A 20,778-nucleotide genomic window follows, 5' to 3' on the forward strand; every position below is an offset into this window, starting at 1 on the left:
AATGTAAAAGCCAGTGAAATTGAACAGCAAGCAGCCTGTAATGGTTGTGAATTTTCATTTGAAAGCACAGGAATACGATTATACACTTCTAAATGGGCTTAAGACACATCTAGAACAAGGTTGAGAAAAGCATAACGGCATAAATTGGCATCTGGAGAAGTGTTTCAGGCTGAAGGGACAGTTAAACAATGGATGTCTGCTTTCACTCTTGGGCAAGACTGTAAAGGATCTGCTTAACATATTTTTTTCAGAATAGTCTTGTTATAGAGGCATTTTGAAGTATTTGTTACACTTTGGAGGCCTGCTCTTTTTTCTTATCCAGTATTTGAGTGTAAGATTGATGGAGGGTATCTGCTATTAAATTATATATAGGCTCCGATAAACCATTAATTATAGAATAGAACAGTTGAGACTTTTTTTTGTAGATTTATGTTCCAATTTTTGGCCATTCAGTTATCCGAAATGCACAGTAACTGAATATGGCATTTTTATTATACGGGATTGGAAAGTAATAAAGTATAAGTTACATTCAACAGCCCCATAAACTGTAATGGACTTAATAAACGAATTAGTTCCAGGATCCGTAGAGTGCACATTTCAATCACTGTAACAAGACCACTTTGAGGCTTTCTTCTCCTTGTCCTTAAAAGGACAATTCAGTTCACCTGCATCATCATGTCATCATTTACTCACCCTCATGTCACCTGTATAATGTTCTTTCTTTTTTTTACTGGAACACTAAAGTAGACATAATTGAATTGACAGCTCAATATTCAATAGAAGATTTAAATATTACTTTCATGGATTTTTTTAAAAGGGGTGATAAATTGAGAAATCAACTTTCCCTTGAGCCTTTGATGTATAAAAGTTCATGGTAATATAATATCCAGTAAGTTTCAGAGCTGAAAACTTCCTTTTTAGTAAAATAAAAGCTTGTATAGACACCAGGCCCAGAAAATGAGGCTCTCTAATCAGTGACGTATAGGGTGAAACACCTCCTCTGTGTATGCAGGTTGCATAGGTTTACTTGTCTACAGTGCGGCACGCCCATTAAAACCCATCATTCAGGAGAGAGCCACAAAATCAGTGTAGAAAATAACCTATTACATTAGTTATGATGTGTTTGAATGTAAAAACCATGCAAACAAGTTGACCAAAAATAATAATAAGCCAGTTCGTGACATCTTTAAGCAAGTACCATGAATTATGCGCATATACACCGATCAGGCGTAACATCATGATCTAATATTGTGTCAATTCCCCTTTTGCTGCCATAACAGCCCTGATTTGTTGGGGCATGGATTCCACTAGACCCCTAAAGGTGTGCTGTGGTATCTGGCACCAAGATGTTAGCAGCAGATCCTTTAAGTCCTGTAAGTTTTGAGGTGGGGCCTCCATGGATCGAACTTGTTTGTTCAGCACATCCCACAGATGCTCGACTGGATTGAGATCTGGGGAATTTGAAGGCCATATCAACACCTTGTAGATGTGCTTCTCAAACCATTCCTGAACCATTTCTGCTTTGTGGCAGGGCGCATTATCCTGCTGAAAGAGGCCACAGCCACCAGTTTCCATGAGAGGGTATACATGGTCTGCAACAATTCTCAGGTAGGTGGCATGTGTTAAAATAGCATCCACATGGTTGGCAGGACCCAAGGTTTCCCAGCAAACAATTGCATCCTGCCATGTGTTCCCCAGGTATGTAACGCACACCCGGCGATCCGTGTGATGTAAAAGAAAATATGATTCATCAGACAAGGCCACCTTCGTCCATTGTTCCATGCTCACGTGCCCACTGTTGGCGCTTTCGACAGTGGACAGGGGTCAGCATAGCATACAATGAAAAAAGGTGTGTTGAATTTACATGATTTAATCATGTACATCGGTTCCACATGAAGTTAAACAAACATAATTTGTTCCCATAATTTCAACATCATGGAATAAAGTAATTATTAAGTAAATTTGACTAGTTTTAAAATGATTTTAATATGGCTTTCTAACAACAGTGGTCTGCACAGGGGTGCTTGAGACCCTGCATCTTTAATCATCTCACAAGCTTATTTTGTTTTTGTATTTTTTTGTGGTCACTTGATTGATTTATAAGACTGTACTAAATAGCTTTCCTTCTGCTAGTCAGCAATAGCGCATAATGAACATGTCAAATGCTAATGTTCTTTAATGACATGCGCTGTCTCAGTCCACAGCCTAAGCAATCGCTCCACTCTTATCCACTATATGGTAACCCAGTATAATTTAAATGGTTCTAATTATTCCTACATAATTACACATTAAACACTATTAAACTATATAAAGTCTCCCCTTTATTTAATTTTGCCCCAAAAAAAACACATAAAATAACACTTAAGTTTAAAAATATTACTCTTCTTGTCAAGTCTTAAGCAAAGCATGCTGGGAACTACAGTTTCAGCAAAGGTTCACATTCACCTCAAATAATGTAATCTATTAGATTGCACATTTTAGAGAATTACATTAATCGAAAGCAAAGAAATCAGGTTAAGAAGAGAAACACAATTTAGTTGCGTGGATTGCAAATAATAAGATTAAGTAAATTGGACTGTGTGTTTTCCTTTTTTTTTTTTGTGTACCCTGACTAGTTTGCGGCTATGCGGCCCCATATGCAAAACACTGCGATGCACTGCGATACTTGTCTGTTTGATTGGTCCACACGGGCCAGCCTTTACTCCCCACGTGCATCAATGAGCCTAAGCCACCCATGACCCAGTTGGCGGTTCACCACTGTTCCTTCCTTAAAGGTCCCATTCTTCGCGTGTTTTCGAAGCTTTGATTATGTTTACAGTTTGCAATATAACATGAGTTCATGTTTCGCGTGTAAAAAAGCAGTATTTTTCACTCAATTTACTTATCTGTACAGCGCTGTTTCCTCTGTCTAAAAACGGCCTGATGATTTCCTTGTTCTATGAAGTCCCTCCTTCAGAAACACGTAAGGAGTTCTGATTGGGCCAGCACTTCCCGTGTTGTGATTGGACAGCAGCTTAGCGCACTTTGCCCGGAAAGGTCCCGCCTCTTACCATAACGGGGAGATGCAAGCGCTGAATGCGCTCTCCACATGGGAGAGCAACAAGACCACGCCCCCTATTTTGCGTGTTCTTGTGGGCGGAGCGTTAGTCAACAAACGGTTCTAGTGACGTCATTACATCCCTGCACTTCCTGCTGTAGTCCAAACCAGCCGTTCGCTGTAGGCTTTGAAAGGGAACCTCTGTTAAATAAAATATCTCACTTGGCATTGAACTTTGAGCTTTATAATTTTACAGGTATTATTTATGCTCTAACAGCAATATTACACACTAACTAAAGTTTGAAAGATGGAATCGCGAAAAACGGGACCTTTAACCCGCTTTGGATGGATACTGACCACTGCAGATGGGAACACGCCACAAGAGCTGCAGTTATGAAGATGCTCTGACCCAGTCAGAGGTAGCCTTCACTTTGAGGACAATATTTAACTTGCTCCCTAATATTTCCCACCCACTAACAGGTGCCGTGATGAAGAAATAATTAGTATTATTCACTTCACATCATAGTGTTATGCCTGATTGGTTTATATATACAGTTCCAATCAAAATTATTTAGCCCCTTAACTTGCAAGACATTTTGCTGAATAACATTTAATGAAAACATTAATGGAAACACTGATCACCGTTAGGGTGACTTCAAATGAAACACATTAGAGTTAAACCTGTGTTAATTATAAGAGATTCTGTAGACATTTGAAATAAGGCCAGTCTGATTAGTAATGCGTGAAGCTGTTTATGCTGTGTGTGGAGTTGTTTAATCATCATCTGCTGAGATCTTCAGATAATTAATATCTTCTTTTATCTTCAGTTGATTTTATCTAAGGCTGTGGCTGAAGTCAGTTGTAGTTCTTGTCTTTCTGCTTGTCTCTTTTTCTGTTTTCTTCAGTAATTCTGCTTGTTAATAGGCTTATTTAGGCTGAAAGGACTCCATACACAGATTTTGTGGCTCAGATAAGGCCCAGTTCTGGTTTCTCCGACACAATGTGGGTAGATGTCAGTGTGATTGTGATAAAGTCCAGAATTCTAAAATCATCAAACTGCATGATGAAAATTACGTTAAAGTACTTCTGTAATTTATGTGCGTTAATTTATTATCCCATCTCAGTGGTTCTGCAATAATTTTATGAAGCGATGAGAATAATTGAACAGAGCTTTATGAATCAGCATATCCATTTAAGATTCGGATTATGTCAAACCGCCAAACTGTGGAAATCAAGTGACTTTGGCATGAATCGATACGCTGATTCATAACACTGAGGCTTCAAGATTTTTTTTACACTGCACTTATCCTGAAGTTGCCTTGGGTTTGTATAAAGGTGTCAGGTAATATCCAATGCTAAGTGTATAAATGTTGCTAATTGTGAGTTAAATGACCCTAATCATTTTGTATTTTGTCTTCAAGGACAAAAATGTCTTTGAAGTCATTTGAACTACGATCCCGGTCTATTACTATTTGAAAAGAAGAGTCAGCAGATGTTTTCAAGACACAAGATAAGGACACATGTCAAAACTACATTATATTTATTTAGCAACACGTTACCCTTTTAGCTATCATCGGCATAAATGCATGCCATGGATTCGGTGACTGATAGTTGAGCTTAATTCAAGTTAACATTAGTTTAACATGAACTAATAATGAATTGCATATCTTTGTTAATATTAATTTCAACATTTGTTAATACTTTATTAAAATCTTGTTAACATTAGTTAACTTATGTTAACAAATACAGTGACATGTATTGCTCATGGCTCGTCCATGTTAGTTAAAACATTAACTAATGAAACCTTATTTTAAAGTGTTAACGAAATAGTAATAAAAGATTGCACCAAAACTACTAAAGGTTTTTGGTAACGCTTTAGATTACAGTCCGGAAAGGATTTGTTATTTGTCATTGTTGTTTTTTTAAAATATATTTTTGGGGTGAGCTATCAATTTAAGCTAAATCTGAGTGAGAGACATGCAGGCAGACAAAAATATTAACAAAACACTATAATTCTGATAATTTTATATCCATTTATTGCATCGTTAATAGTAAAACACACTGCACTGTTTCTTTGCTAACACCTGATAATCCTATAAATGACATTTGCTCTCTTAAATTTCATTTAAGCAGCACCTGTGTTTATGCAAGCATAAGAGAACTGCCGAGAAAGAAAGAATGAGAGAGAGAGAGAGAGAGAGAGAGAGAGAGAGAGAGAGAAAGAGAGAGAGAGAGAGAGAGAGAGAGAGAGAGAAAGAGAGAGAGAGGGGAAACTAAGCAACTTCATGTTTTCTCCTCTTTCTCTCAATATGCTGAGTCACACAAACACTTTGGAATACGCTTTCTTTTGTTTGTAGCCTGCTGACCTTCTCTGCTTAAAAATGAAGCATTGCTTGCCCACTTCACCCCTCATGGTGTATTCACATAAATATATGCATAAGGTGAAAACTTGCTTTTCACATGTACGCTTTTGTTACTGAATCATCAGTGACAGCAATTGGGTTAGTTTTAGCCTGATAAATATCACAGTATATTTGCTCTGATGATCGTGGAGTGCCTGTGACACAATTCCTTATTGTATTTTAAAAGTTGCAAGTCATGGTAGATGCACAAACATAATACAATATGGATAAAGATGGTGATGCTGTGTAAAAACAACATCAGATTTGGCTTAGGGTTAGTTGCATAACTTGTAGTTGTTATCAAGGTTTGAAATGAACACCCACCAATTCAGATAACAATCAACTGTGGCGGTTAACACTGTCAAATCACTGCCCAATTTTGGCGGGTTTACTCACTTTGCTGGGGAAGTTTGTGCAAGCCAAATCTGCACAGATTTAGCACACATACTCAACTGAGTCACCATGATATATTAAATACAGCATATTGTGCAGAATCTGCACTTATCTGGCTTACTTGAACACACATGGCACGCTTGTTCGTTTGCATTGAAGCAATAGTGAATAATAATAATAAAAAAAAAAAACATAATGTGGCGATACTTGCCCTGGTTAACTAAACCCATGAAAAGACCTGGCAAGCAATGAAGGAATCCAAGAAAAGAAATTTAGAAGTTTTAATACCAATTGGCAAGCGTCTTTGACTCAACACACAATGTAATGTATTGTGAGGTCTGCAGGACATACACTTTGAAAAAACACAAAACAAACAATTTTTTTACTGTATTGATCTGTCCACCTAAAATACATTTTTGCTGAAAAGGCTGAGGAGAAAGAGGAAGGGAGGAGATGGCTGGATGACAGCATTTTTAATAATTAATTTATTTTTGGCTAGTAGAAGTTCTGATTGGCCGGTAACTTAAACCATTTTTTTTTTGTAATAAAAGTACATTTTAAACTCTGGTTGTTACTAACTGTATCAGTGACACTGTAAAATAAATTGTTACAATGTGTTTATTATAGTGTGAAATGTAGTATGTATGTAATTAATCTCTATGTACATACCACACTGTAAAAAAAAGTTGAGAAAACTTAAAAGTTTAAGACAAGCAGCTGCAGAACGTTTTTTTGTTTTTGTTTTCTCAACTTAGGGTCAATAGTTGTACAAACTTTGTTTGTGTTATCTTTTTTTCTTGTTTAATAGTTGAATAAACTTTAAAAGCTCAATTTGTCAAACAAAACACATGTTGGAATTGTGCTGTTCACAAATTTTTCCTGTGGCATTATATATCCCAACATTGTGGGATACTAAAGTGTCATTGAATGCACACTTCAGAATCTCGTCTGAAGTAGCAGGTCATCTGAGTACTTTACACCTATGAATTCTGTGAATTCAGACATCCTGCACTTTTCATATACAGTTTTTTTTGTTGCCTAGTTTATAAGGAAGTATGCGATTTTGTTTGCAGCCTTATTGCCTTTGAAGGAGTAGAATGATTTGTTTAATGATTCATTCATAAGGAAAACCCATTGAATTATTCACTCAGCCAATTTATTTAAAAATAACATTAGTTGTGTCCAAATTCAGAGACTGCATCTTTTGAAGGACTCAGACTTCAAAGGCCATGCTTCAAAGTCTGTAGCGGTCAGCCTGAGCGTTGGTCTAGTCTATTTAGGATTGTTCTTGTTTCCAAGCAACTGAGTTTTCTCAACTTAGGGTCAATAGTTGTACAAACTCTTTTTGCGTTATCTCAACTTTTTTCTTGTTAAATAGTTGAATAAACTTTAAAAGCTGAATTTGTCATAAGTTGGATTTTTTTACAGTGGCCATTAACAAGCAGCAGTAGCATTTATATTGGATTTTCAAAAGTTATACTGTCTATAGCTGTCTAAAACAAAACAGGGTTGTCTAAATATGTTTTTAATGTACAGTTTTATGTCGAATAAACCTGAGAGAATAGCAGACAAGTCACCGATGCCTGTGAGATAGTTGCCATGCTAAATAGCTGGACCTGTCGACAATTCAAAATCCTATTGTGTGAAATGTGTTCTGATGGAAAATTACATCGCTGCCAATGAGAGAGCAAGATACAAGGCATTGTGAAGTTCGGGGAGGGGTTAGACCACAATATCAGCATTTTAATAGATGTTTTTACAATTATATAAAACAGAAACAAAGCACAAATATTTGCTTGACACACCGCAACAGCAGAACATTGCAAAATTATTTATTTACCTCAACTCTCTTTGCATAACACACTATCCTTGCTGCTCGCATCTCCCCAACCATTTCCTCCTCCATAATCTTTACTGTATTATTTTTTTTTTAAACCTTTTTACCTTTTTCTCCCGTTCGCTGGAAATCAGCGCACAGACCATTTGGACCGTGAGCTATTATTTTTAATAACAATTCCAGTCTCGCTGTAATTCCGCTCTTACGCACGTGCATCTTGGATTATTTCCTTATCACTTCTTGCGTGTGTTTGGGACCAGACAGAGATGTCGAGTTAAATCATGCAATGTGAAACCATGCAAACCTCCTGTCGCCGATCCATTGTGTAATGTGCACACAGCAGCAGCTGAATGATACCACAGATAGTCATGCTGTGTGAAAAGAACAGTAATCCGACGACTTTGAAAATCGTGCAGTGTGAACTCGGCATTACGGTCTTTGTGCCCACTTGTGGCAAATACAGAAAATAAGTCATGCAAGTAGACAGGTGCCATAAGTATGAGTATTGGGACAGGCCCAATATCCGTGAGCTCTTGCCGTTTTCAATGCTGAATACAGCAGATGGGTAATGAATGGACTGGATGCAAGCTAAAGGCTGGAATTTCTGATCAAATTTCTGATTGAATTGAGATTGTTGTGGCCCGATGTTATTCGGGACAGATTCAGTCAGTCTTAAATCGTAAGTTCTCCCAAAAATTAGAAAAATTATCCCGTAACTTACCCTCAAGCCATCCTAGGTGTACATAACTTTCTTTTTTTCAGCCAAACACAAATGGAGTTAGTTAAAAAAATATCCTGGCTCTTCCAAGCTTTATAATGGGAGTAAGTAGAGCTCCAAGAGTTTTTGAAGCTCCAAAAGCTTCATCCATCCATCATAAAAGTAATCCATATGGCTCCAGGGGGTTAATAAAGGCCTTCTGGAGCAAAGCGATGTGTTTTGTGAGAAAAATATCCATAGTTATAACTTTGTAAACTAGAACCACTGGCTTCTATATGCGAGTCTAGTTCCTGCGGAAGACTGTGAAGCACTCTGATCCAACGCAAGACGTATTGATGAATGCAGAAGTGCAGAGGATAGAGCAAAACAAAACACTCGTCACGATTTAGAAGTCTAAAATGATTTTTTTTAAAAGAGAAATGTCAGAGCTTGAGTTTGTTGCCCAGCCCTATTTGTTTGAATCATGAGAGGCTCACATTTACGCTTCTCCTACAGCCTACATTATGCGTCGGGACAAAGATCACTCTTCCGCCGGAAATAGACTAGCGAACCAGTTATTACAGTGATTATAAAGTTATAATTATGATGCAATTTATTTATGATATTTTTCTTACAAAAATACATCACTTTGCCTTGCTTCAGAAGACCTTTATTACAGTTACTATTCGCTCCCATCATAAAGCTTGGTATTTTTTTAATATAACTGCAATTGTGTTTGGCTGAAAGAAGAAATTCAAATAGGATGGCTTGGGGGTTAGTCAATTATGGGTGAATTTTCATTTTGCGTGAACTAACCCAACTCACACCACAAGAAAATATGATAAAATAATCTGTAGAACCTTCAAGATATCCAGGACTTGATTGTCGTAAGGGAAAAATTGGGCCCAAAATTGGCCGGATTACCTTGTGTGGGTTCCTTTAGGCCTTTACTGTGACTCTGCATTTGAAATCAGTCTTTCAACAGCCGCATTAAAGTCTCATGCGGAGAATAATGGTAATTTTATCATTATGTAGATTGGCGTAACATTTCTAACCTTTTCTTTTTGAAAATCTCTTATGCGTGATCATTGTGTTACAGAATCCATGTAGTGTGACTGTGCATACTGAACAGTAAGTGGATGTTATAACAGATGAGATTAGGGTCAACGCACTTCTTTCAGGTGCTATTTGATTTTGAGAGCTTTTATCCAGAATGATCCCCTTTTCACATAATCAGACCATGTAATGTAGACTGATGAGACTTCATGAAGACATACTGTGTTTATAAATGCAATCTATACATTACAGCACCTGTCCTTCTTGTGCTGAAGACACAGGGAACAAGCTGCCCATGGTCCCTTCTCACGTTCTACCTCTTCAGACTGGATATTTATGTCCTGCCTTAAAGGAGCATCCTTTAAACTCTCCACCTGAGCAGTTATCACACTCAGAGAGTTCAGTGGTATCAAAGGCGATTGGTCTGCAGTCCATGGGCTGGCTCCATCGTGAAGAGCTTGTGAAGTGCTGACACAGTCCACTTGAGTATATAGGCACTTGATTGAGTCCAGCCATTATGTTACACACTCTCAAAGAAAGACCTCCATCCCACTAAGGACACGCCAGTAATGAGATCATTACTGGATGATGTCATGTTTTGTTCCAGCTGGACTGAATCAGGTAAAGGACTCTATAATGTAAACGAGAACGCTGTTCATTTCATAAGAAAGACTTTCAAGGGATCATACCCAAAAATAAGTTATTTCATTATTTGCCCAGCCTCATTTTATTCCAAATATATGTAGATTTATTTTAAATTGTAACAATGATTGGGTCTTTTGAACTCCACAAAAAACCTAATAGTAGTTTACATAGCATATGCACTAAATACTAAGCCATCTGAAGCCATATGATCACTTCGTTTGAAGAAAAGACTGAAATGTAAAGGCACAGACTGCATTTGCTTATCCTTGTGAAGGAAATTTTTAATTAAACATAACTAACATTGCTTCTTCTTTCAGGACATTTGAATTAGTTATTGAATCGATTCAAATATTTAATCACGATTAATAGCATGACTGTCACGAGTTAACTTGTGATTAATCGCAATTTAATCGCACATTTTTAGCAGTTGTAAATGTATCTTAAATTAAGTTTAAATTAAGTTTTTAATACTCTAATCAACATGGTATGGACAAATATGCATACTTTATGCAAATGTACATTTATTATTAGTGAAACCATACTTATTCAATTATAATCAATAATACAGCATCAAGACTAGACGTATCAAAGGTCATAGATGTTTATCAAAGAAAGTGTTTATGTCTTTTAAGCCTAAACTTAAAAATTAAGAATAAACATTTTCTTAATTTTAAGAATATAAAGGGAGTTTTTACACTGGCAGTTTAATTCAGAGCAGAGCACAGTTCGTATAAAAAATTGGTAATGTGAAAGATGTCATGCGGACCGGTGAGCGCACCAGAACCACACCATACCTGGAGGAGGTCCATATTCCACAAGTAGGAATATAGTGCGGCCCCTTTAAGAGATGTGAGTTCCCTATTGAACTGCCGGTTTAGAATATCAATGTTAATGTCAACCCTTTTCTTTCCCTATTAATGTTTGCTGTTGTATCCTTTGCGTCTACGACTGCTCTCACTTTTTCCAACTACGGGCTATGCCACGGATCAAACAGGAAATGGGCGCTGCGTTAACGCGCGTTAATACATTTAGTGCCGTTAAAATAAATTTGCATTTACGCGTTAAATTTGACAGCCCTAATATATATATATATATATATATATATATATATATATATATATAATATATAATATATATATATATATATATATATATAATATAATATATATATATATATATATATATATATATATATATATATATATATAGGGTCATATAACTTTATGACCCTAGCAACAAGCTGAATCCAAACGTACTTTTACCTATAGAAAATGATGCAGAAGAACCACCTTGACATACTCTTATTCTATAAAAACTGTTGTACTCTTTTGGTCTGAGGAAATTCTATGAAATTGAATTGGCCTTGATTAAAGCATATTCGAAGGCACTGTCTGGAGTCTGGCTGCAGCAGGTTAGAGGAATCCTTTTGAGACCTTATTCCCAAGTGATAGTGTTCATAAGGAGCGAGAAGTTGTCTGACCTGCTGACGTCGACTGGAGATGCAGAGATAAACTCATAAGAATCGCCTGGAGAGTTGCATTTTTCAGCTTTATTGGTTGCTTTTCACGCCACAATGATTGCTTTGGTCCGAACCAGTTGAAACAAACCAAAACGCAGACACGTGACAACATCCATATCACTCATTGGCCATGGTGTATTTCCTAAACTGCTTTTCGTTTGGTCAGAATTTACGTGTGGGAAAATTCCAACAGAAGAGGCAAAGCCAGCAAACTATAATAACACTATGGAGAGACGACCGCGCGGGCTAGTTTTGTCCCTGGCCATAATCTACTACAGTGTGTGTATTTACCACAGTATGCAAACAATACATTTCTATAATAAAAACGCGGATGCGACGTGAAACCAAAGTTCTAATGTACTGCAGACGGCGAGCATGCATCACTCGTCAATTCAAGCGGAGACGTGCATTAATTATTCTTAACTGACATGCTCATCTTCCCGAAAATATTTCCAACGATCTAACAGGTATGTCATGCACACAATGTCAGCGCAGCTAACTACGGCAGCTGGTTTAGTCCAAAAATGATCAGTACTTTTGCAGTTGGTTCTGTTCGAGTTTGGATCACGTTCTCACCACAAACAAACCGCTCCAGAGTTTGAAAGCGTACCAAGACCACTTCTTCAGGGAGGTCTCGGTACGCTAGTTTGGTCCGCTTTTGGTGTACACCTGAGTGCGATTGCTGCTTTCACACCTGACCAAACAAACCGCACCAAAGAGGGAAACGAACTCTAGTACGATTCAACCGAACTAAATGAGGCAGGTGTGAAAGCACCCTAAGATGTTTTCCTCATGGGGACCAAAAAATGTCCCCACAAGGACAAGGATTTCGGATTCCATTCATTATGCTATGCTATGCTAAGCTAACGGCGACCCTGCAAACTAAAACAATGCATGCACTGAGACAAAAATGCATTTGCCCACATATCTAAATGTAGGAACAAAGTTGAATAAGTCCTATTTCTAAAAACGGTGGAGTGTTATTTTAAGTTAATCGTAGAACAATTGCCACCAATGGTCTCTACGATCAACTTAGGTTTACGATGCTTTTGGGAAACTTAGCCCAGATCATTTTACCGAATTGGATCTTTGAATCTCGTTCAGCAAAACGTACAAATCTTTTTTTCAAGTAATTTTGTTCATTTCAGCAGAATATTATTAAAATGTCACATTAAAATGTTACGTTAAATTCCCCAACACATCTAGTAAAACGTTGCAAACGTTGAACACATTTGGAATAGGCAAGTTTATTTGTAGAGCCCATTTCATACCCGATGGCGATTCAAGTGCTTTACATAGAATTAAAATAAACTAATTAAAATAGTGGTAACATAAGCATGAGAAAAAAGAATACCATGTGTAAGAATTAAAAATTAAAAACAAGGCTAGTTAAAAAAGTTGTAAAGATAATAAAAAAATAAAAAAAAATGGTCAGATCCACAATAGTGGTCAGAAATAAAAATAAAACATCCTTCAGTTTACAGCCTACATACATGTACCATCTTTATTAGAACACCTCTCATCCATTTCTTTCTCAAACATGTTCATAACATCCATTTTAATCCTTATTCCCTGATTTTTACTCAACCCATTTTCACTCATCATACCCTCCACATATTTACACATACCTTATTGTCAAACTTACTATTTCCATCAGACCCAGTTTTCACTCATCATATTTAACTCAAATGAACATACAACATAACAATAACCAAAGATAAGAATAAAGGTAAACTAAAACAATTATACAAAGATTAAACAGATATGATAAGGTGCAACCAGTCGGACATACAGTGGCACAGTGCTCATTCACTCGTTCCAATGACGGCTCACAACAGACTCTCCTTGCTTTGAGTGAACTCTTGGTATTTCTAACTGACTTGATCCTGCTGATCTGAGTGATCTGTTGGGTTTGTATTTAATAAGCATACCTGCAATGTATTGAGGTCCTAGCTCATTGAGTGATTTATAAACAATTAATAGTACTTTAAAATTTATCCTAAATGTAACTGGAAGCCAGTGTAAAGACCTGAGGACTGGTGTGATATAGTCATATTTTCTGGTTCTGCTCAGAATCCTGGCAGCAGCGTTCTGTATGAGCTGCAGCTGTCTAATGGTCTTTTTGGGACGGCCGGTGAGAAGACCATTACAAAAGTCCACCCTACTGGTGATGAAAGCATGAACCAGTTTCTCTAAGTCTTGCCTGGACACAAAGCATCTAATTCTTGCAATATTTTTCAGATGATAGTATGCTGATTTAGTTATTGCTTTGACATGACTACTGAAACTCAGGTCTGACTCCAAAAATCACTCCAAGGTTCCTGACATGATTATTATTATTATTATTTTTACCTTTAGCCTCAAGATATGCGTTCACCTTGAGAATTTCATCTTTGTTTCCAAATGTAGTGATTTCAGTTTTGTCTTTACTTAACTGAAGATAGTTTTTTTTAGTTTACTTAAGACCATGTGATATTTCTGTTTTTCTTTTTTAATAAATCTGCAAAAATGTAAACAATTCAAAAAATTTCTATCAATATGGGGTACTGTGTGTACATTAATGAGAAAAAAATGAACTTAAATGATTCTGGTGAATGGGTGCAATATAACGAAGAGTGAAAAATTTAAGGGGTTCTGAATACTTTCCGTTTTTTTCATTGTAAGAACAAGAACATTCTGCAAACTATATCCGTTTACAAGAAAGGAGAACGGTCATACTTATTTGGAACAACATGAGGGAGTAAAGGAATATTTTGTTTTCTTTTTTCTCTTTTTGTTAATCTATCATTTTACATTTGGGCAAAACTTATTTTCATTGTGTCATTGTCTTGTTCATTTATAGCTTTTAAGTGATTTTTGAGTGTATTTCACTCATTTTAAAACTGCTGTCTAGTGGGAGTGTGAATTTTACAGCACTGTTTGATGGCTTAATATAGGACTGAAATGATCCAGGAGAAAATGGAACATGACATTATTTATGAAAGCCAAATGATTGTGTTGTTAAATGTTTAACTCAGCGAGAGTCTTACCGGGGTGTTATCTTGAGAACAATTCTCTCTAGACATGTTTAGCACCCTGTACTAGAGAACCAGAGAGCAGAAGAGTGCATGTGATAATGGACTTCATGTGTTTCCTTGGCTTGCTGTTTCCACTTTGTTGGGGTGGTACTATGACAGGCGTACTGAAGTATTTAAACTGCCTTCCTCAAGTCCTTACTTCATCTCTGCTGGCAACAATCCCCTGTTGCCACGGAGACAGATGTACCCAAATGAAGTCAGCTTTGGTGTGGAGTTCTCATGTCTCCCTCTAGGCCTGATTTTGGTGACACTGATGTCTCTAGCTGTATGCCAAAGCCTGCCTTGATGTTTACAGCAAACATAGGCATACACCATCCTAACTGAAATAAAACTTTCAGTGTCTGATTTAGAGCTTATGAAAACTCATGCAACACAGTGCATCTCGTGCACTGGCTCCTTGACTCACAATACATTAAAATAGAGCTACATGTTAGAATGCTGATAAGATGAAAATTTGATACTCTAATAAGTATAAAAATATATAGCACACACAATACATAGGCCAGTTTGAATTAGACTAACCAATTCAACTCAGGGCCCAACCCGTGGGTCTATTGGATCATCATTCAATCATACAAAATATGCTGCAGAGCTGAAGAAAATATAATTTTTAAATACTGAATTGTAAGTATTTATTTTCAGAATATATATTTTCTTTTCATATGCTGGGGTTCAAAAATTTGGGATCAGAATAAAACAACAACAACAACAACAACAACAACAACAACAACTTTATTCAACAGGGACATGTTAAATTGATCAAAAATGAGAGTAAAGAAATCTATAATTTCACAAATAAATGCTGTTATTTTGATCGTTTTCAACATTAATAGTAATATCACTTTTTTTTTGAGCAGCAAAATCAGCATATTAGAATACTTTCTGAAGGATCATGTGACACTTGACTGGAATATGACTGCTGATAATTCAGCTTGAATAAATGTAATTATTTTAATTTTTAATATTTCACAATGACTGTTTTTAATGCTTTTTTTTCATCAAATAAATGTATTTCAGAAACGTAACAAACTTTTCCGACCTCAAACTTTTGAACTGTACAGTGTATGAATTATATTTTTATGAATTCAAAACTATATTTAAGATAACTGAGTGTGTGCATAAGACTGCAGATTGAATTATAAAGACGCCAAAGATGAAGGTATAGACCATATAGTCCTTAGGCTCTGAAAACAGTATCTATTGTTGCTGTAGGATAGTGGTCCCATCTCTGCTTTTGAGATTTTATCTTCCCTGTAGGACAATGTCCATTTGTTTTGAGGCTGTTTTGCTTTGTGACAGATGGCATAATCCAACTATATTATTCAAATGACCTTGAATTTGCTTTTTGATGGCTCTCTTTCTGTGCTTGCATAAATCCACACATAATCACCAGTTGACTCATATTTGCTCGGGGAGATCAATGTTTAATTTCCGCATCAATCCTCCAGCTATTTCCTAAGTAACAATTTTAGTGGTCTTATGTAACAATTATCTCAAGAAGTGAATGGATTTCTAATCCAGGGGCAGTTGTATTTGCAAAAATCTCTGTCTGTTTTGTTTTGTTGGTCTTTCACGGGGTCCGCTGCCTGTGTGTGCCCATCTGTTTTGGATAGTCAGAGAGACGCCTCCGGCTTCCACACATGAAAGTCTGCACCGAAAAGTTCCGGTGTTTGGTGCGGCCAGGCAGAAAACTAACAAACATTGCTCCTAATGCATTGTTCATCATTTCTGTTTGCTTGACTGCTCACTCTGTCATGAGCAAGAGGGGTCAACCAAATGAAAACAAACACCAAGACAAACTAAGACAAAAGTTGGCCTTAAAGTGACTACATAATCAAGTACTTTTTAAAATTTCCATTTTATGCTTGGCAAATGCCTACATAGTAAACTACAAGAAGGTTTAGTGAAATGTTCTTCAGCAGGTAGCAAAGACATATATTAAAGTGTTACTTCAGTGATTAGCATATGGCTTTCTATCAGTAGAAACCCTGGAGTATATTCGAATGATCGTGCTCCCCCCTCTCATATCCCCCTGAGATGAGAGATTTATTTAGAATTTAAGTTAATTTTCCAAAGGCATGAACTGAAAACGCGCCAGACTGAACACGCGCTGAGAACTACTGCCACGAGCGGGGACACGTTTACCTCAGCTCTCATCACGAGAGCTCATTCAGCTCATCATGATGCGTGTAATCTTACTCCTGCTGCGTTTGTGCTGACGCTTCCTCAGCGGCTAAATCACAATATATTGAACAGACACTTTCAGTTTTTACTTGTAGCGTCTGTTCTCTGACTGAACTGATTTTATGAACGTGGTGGTGGGAAAGTAAAAGTGATTCAGTAGCGGTGGCTTTGGGAGTGGCCTCACAGGGCAGCGAAGCATTCTGGGAATTGTAGTCTTTCTTGTAGAAAATACATTTTCTGTCTTTTCTTAGTCTAGAAAGCACCAAATTCTAAAATAATTTCACATTTCTACTACATTGATGACCCAGTTTCTGGGTCATCAATGTAGTCAGATTCATCTTCCCAGCGCTGAAGTACCCCTTTAAGTACTAAACCAAATTAGTCATGTAGCTGACACTTTTGACTTTTGACAGTACATTCATTACAGACAGAGTCCCCTGGAGTGACCAGGGGTTAAGTGCCTTGTTCAAGGGCACAACAATGATGGCTCATAGATCACACCTTAAAGGGCCTGAATCTACAACCATTTGGTTAACAACCCATATCTATATCACACAATACAAGGACAGAAAGAAGCATTTTAGTATAGGGCTATTTCGTTTTACTTTTTTCCTGAGTAATTATTGCTCTGTCAGTTGCAGTGAGCATGTCCATCCGCAGTCTGGAGATCCACATTAAAAACTTCCATACTTTACCAGACCCTTAAGCTTTAAAATCTAAAAAGTGATGATTACATTGTGAACATGTTTCTGCTAAAAAAAAAAAAAAAAAAATCAGACCATATCTATAAACTTGCAGTTGTAATAATTCTGAGAAAAAACGTTGGAAGTGTGAGATACAAGTTCAGACGTGTAATTTTTATAGTCTAAAGAAAAAATGTATTCACAGTGAAAGATAAAGAGTGTATAATTACCTTTTAAGATTTTTTTTTTTTTTTTGACAGAAACAAGCTTCCATTGATTTCAGCCATCAATAAGAGCATAGCTGTGTTTCCACTGTCAGGCCAAAAGCAGGCGTCCTAGTGAGTGCCAAGACCAGTCATGTTTCCACTATCATTTCCGGGGCTTGATCAGGCCTCTTCGGGGCTTCCTCTGGGCCAACAGCCAGGGATTGTTCCAAAGCGGGACATCTCAGGCTTGATGAGTTGTTCTGAACAAAAGCAGAGTTTATCTGAGTCTGGAGACAGCAGCACCACAGATGATTTCATATACTATGCTAACATCAGCATTAAAGACTTTTAAAATAATTTTAGTTCAAAACTCACTTTCAGACAGCAGCGAGTGTTCGAAATAACTTTTGTTTGTGATCCAATGTGGATTCTGAACACCTCTATAATACAGAAATATGTATATGTGACGCAAAAGACAATGCATGCTAACCATTACTATAGTAAACATGGTAATAAAATCACTTGAATACAATAATGTGTTTATTTTTTATCTGTCAGTACATCTTGTTTCTTTAGACCAGACTGTCTGATATCCATATTTGCTCTGCATATGTCATAAAATAAAGTCTGATTTTTCTAGAGCTTCCTCTGCGCTAAAATATAGCTCAGCTGTATTGGGACTGTCACTGGAGAGAGTGCTAAAGCCCATCAGGTTGCATTTTTTGTAGAAAATTTGTAGAAAATATAATTCTTTCTAAATATGATGTAAACATACACATGTCCTGTGACTACAATAAGCAGAGACAGGTGTGACTAATTAAGTACATATGTTCTCTTCTTTTGTGAAATAACGGTAAATACAACTTTATTTCTATGGGACTAAAGTGCAATTTTGACACCTCTCATGGTTGTTTAGTGATCTCACTAGTTTCCAGTGATTTCTTTCTGATTAGTTTTCTGATGAAACGCCCATTTGTAAGTTAAATTATTGGTTTGTTTGTCATTGATCCAGAGAGGTGTGTTACGGCGGATTTTAGTGAAGCTCTGCGGAGCTTCTAGCCTGACGGTGGAAGTGCAGCGTGGTTTTGTGCTCGGTACTACAGGTCTGAGGCTATTAGCCCTGCCTGGCCCGTTGAAAGCCCCGGCTGAAAAGATCAAAAGAGGCTATTGAATCGGCTCCCTCCAGTCAATGTCTCCTCAAGGATGAGTTTAATCGGCAGAAGCTCACGGTTGCAAATGTCGTAATTGTGCTCCTGGGGTAAGCTTCTTGGAGTAGATGGAGGGAGGTGTGGATGATCACCCTGCTGCTGTGACAATATAGCTCCTACGCTGGTAATGGGCATGTCCACTTCCACTACGAAGGGCAGAGATAGGATGGACCAGGATGGGAGCTGTGAGGAAGGCTTCTTTCAGGCGTTGGAAGGCTTGTGTGGCAGACGGGTTCAAGGACAAAGACTTGGGCCGGTCTTTAAGGAATGAAGTGATTGGAGAACTGTTGGGACTGTAGTTAATGTCGGTAAAAGTTAACAAAACCCAGGTATCTCTGTAGCTCCTTGATGGTAGAGAGTAGTGGCCAGTTCTGGATGGTCTCCAGCTTCCTCTGTTCCACCCCTCTGGGCGATGACATAATCCAGGAAATGAACGCAAGTCTTGTGGAACTCGCACTTCTCCAACCTGAGGTAAAGGTGGTGTTATCTCTTCTTAAGGATCTGTGTCACATGGTGGCGATGTTTGGACAGGTTCTGGGAGTAGATGAGGACATCGTCAATGTAGATGCTGACGAACTGATGGAGGATCTCCCGGAGCACCATTCATATACCCCTGGAATACAGAGGGTGAGTTGGACAGTCCATACAGCATCACAAGATATTCATAGTGGCCTCATGGTGTTACGAAAACAGTTCTCCACTCATCACCCACACGTATCTGAATGAGGTTCAAGGTGCTTCAGAGGTCGAGTTTGGAGCAGATGCGAGCTCCACACAGTTCCTATAAGGCTGCTGGTACCAGAGAAAGGGATAGCTGTACTGACTGCCTGGGTCAATGCACGGCAAATACGACGAGAGGTGAGGATGGTGACTGCAGATATAGGGAGTGTTGATGAGGGAATGCAGGAGCAGGCAATTAGTACTCTGGTGATTGTTACAGAATGGGTGGAGCTGGATGATCTAGTGTTGATTGGGTGATTGATGATGTTTCTGACTCTGTGACAATTTCTTTAACACATGATGTTTCCATTTACCTAGTTCGCATCTGTTCCTTGTTTCTTGTTTGAATTATTTTCTCTGTGTATATAAGCCCTAGTCAGCCAACGGATCTACTAGTTTGTCTACATAGCATGAATGGAATGATTTGATAAAATGTGAGATTCTTATAGCATTCTGACCTCTTGAAGAAAAGAGTTCACATGCTCAATGTCACACATTTGCTTATTTGATTAGTGACCTAGAAACAGCAGCATTTCTTCTTCATTTATGTGCATGTGCATAGAATATTGGAACTGTCCATCTTAATGCCAGCAGCCAATTAAAGATTTAAGATGGAAAGGGAGAGATTAGGATGCAATTAGGCATAATTACTTCAGCATTGTTTTGTGGAATGCATGGGCTGTGAAATGACCAACTGCTCGGTCTGTTAAATTTCCACCAAACCCTGCTTGGTTACAGACAATGATCTGCAGCTGGGGGGAACTGGAAAACAACGGGCTAGGAAACACATCCAGTAAATGTGATCACTCTCTCCCTCATATGCAATTCTCCATCCCTTCCTCTCTCCATTAATTTTACCCTTGAATAAATGCTCTCCTTCACTTTCCAATGGCATATATATTTTTCCTTCAACTATACTGATACTTTTCCCGCTTATGTTTTAAAAAAGTGGCCTAAACACAATTGCTGAAAATGTTTTGTTCTGCTTTCCTGAACAAAATGTTTAAATCCTAGTTGGTTTTCAGCCTGGCCCAGCTGGTCTTCAGCTGTATTGGTTTGGTGCTTCTCTAATGGTTTGCAGGTGCTTTCTGAAAGGGCTGTTACAGCAGGTGAA

Source organism: Pseudorasbora parva, chromosome 19, assembly GCF_024679245.1.
Source record: "Pseudorasbora parva isolate DD20220531a chromosome 19, ASM2467924v1, whole genome shotgun sequence".
Lineage (NCBI taxonomy): Eukaryota > Metazoa > Chordata > Actinopteri > Cypriniformes > Gobionidae > Pseudorasbora > Pseudorasbora parva.